Here is a 1,847-nt window from a genome sequence, read left to right as displayed (position 1 = left end):
CGGTCGTCTTGGTTTGGAGTTGTTCCTGAGAGCACAGATGTGACCTAAACTGATTAGCTTTAATGGTAAAGAGTCCTCTTCAGATCTTCTAGTTTCTCACCAAGTCTGTTCCCAGGATTGGGCAGGGCTTCTCACCCATCCCACTGGTTTCTGGTAGGACTGACTAAATCAAGGACCTGGAAATTGAACTAAATTCTGCAGCAAGACTAGCTGGCTTCTGTGGTGCTTCAGGGCAGCAGGCTGGAAATTCTGCAGCAACTTCTGGTAAATCCAGAAATGAGATTTTTAGTAAACTTACTATACAAATGAATAATAGGGTCAGTTTCTGAGTTAATTTTTATATAAATGCCTTTCATTATATTCTGTGCTGCTGGTATTTACATTGAATTTGCTTAGCTGCATTGTAGAAGTTGTCAGGGGAGAAGCTGGAGGTTTTGGTTGGAAGGGTGGACAGTTGGAGTTTATGGCACCTGGGAAGTTGTGGTAGTTTTGGAATGTGGGCTATACACTTGGCATCTGGAGGTTTCTTCTAAATGATCAACTAAATAGTTAACAGTAGACAAAATGTTTACTATTAGGCCTCAGGGTCAACATTCCTTTACCATGAATCTAAGAGTTGTTTTCAGGCTGTCTGCAGGCTAAGATTAACAGCACTATATTTGTCATTATGTTCGTGTTTGGAAGATTTTTCTTGTCAACTATAAGATCTAGAAACATAACTTTAAAAATGAAAAGATTATGGAGGGAATGGATTCTGTGGCAACTGCCTTGTTAGCTTCTGACATCAGTATTGCTGGATGTAATGCTGTCAAAGTGTATTTTGGAATTAGCCCAAAGGCTTTGGTTGAGTTCTTCCCCCTTCTCTTGTAGGTATAGTTCTTATGGTTTGTATATGTCCCACTATGTGCTGGCAGGTATCCTAATGTGTAATGAAATCGGCATTCCCTTCTCTGACTTTGGCCAATATTTGCCTTTTAAGCTGTGAGTGAGTGCTGGCTGCTGGATAGAGTGTGAGCAGAAGGTGTGGATCCCAGAGTCCCAGCTGTAGTATTGCACTACAGAGTTCCATCTGGCAGCCTTCAACAGGAGCAAGCTCTCATTTTGTCTGGTGAAGAGAAGTCTGAGCTCAGTTACTACAGTGATGGGTGCCATGAAGAACCTAGAGAGACTGAGAGTCATAGTATCCACTTAAAGTGGATGAATCTGGGCTCATGGTTTTCGATCAGGGCTCTCAAAGGTGGTGGGTAAAAAGCTCAGATACCCCCTGTGGAATGATCAAAATTATTTCCAGCTGTGACTTATTCCTGTTCCAGACAAGCACATCAGCAAGCCACATGCACCATAACTAGTGTGACTATGGGAAAGGATCAAGGTGGAGGCAAGAGCTTTTTGAAAAACTACCTGTTTGGCTGGACATGAAGGAAAGGGAGCAGCAGTCTGAATTAGTTTAGCATGAAGTAGGTTCTAAAGTTTCTGCCCCTCTTTGCAGCAGGTGGGGTGATGTCATCTGGCCATCTCCATTGTCTTGTTCACCAATTCCTTCTGATGTCATGGAGATGGAATGGTGCCAGTGACCTATAGCCAGGTCTGCAATCTCAGTTCATCCCAGCATCTGTGAGTTTGCCTTGACCTGGGACGGGGCCAGGAGAAGTTCTAGCTATGCATGCATCTCACAAGTTCTGCATGCACTAGCCTGAGGCACAAAGAACACAGGCAGCTGCACAAAGGGAAATACTGCAGGCTCCCTGACTGTCCACACACACAGCCCCTTGGCCTGGTATACTAAAGGGTGAATGTGCTGCTTGGGAACTGCATTGTCTGCAGCATTCTCTCCCCTTCTAAGTTTT

The sequence above is a fragment of the Malaclemys terrapin genome, chromosome 4, assembly GCF_027887155.1.
Source record: "Malaclemys terrapin pileata isolate rMalTer1 chromosome 4, rMalTer1.hap1, whole genome shotgun sequence".
NCBI lineage: Eukaryota > Metazoa > Chordata > Testudines > Emydidae > Malaclemys > Malaclemys terrapin.
The sequence above is the reverse complement of the archived record's forward strand: the minus strand, read 5'-3'. Positions refer to the sequence as shown.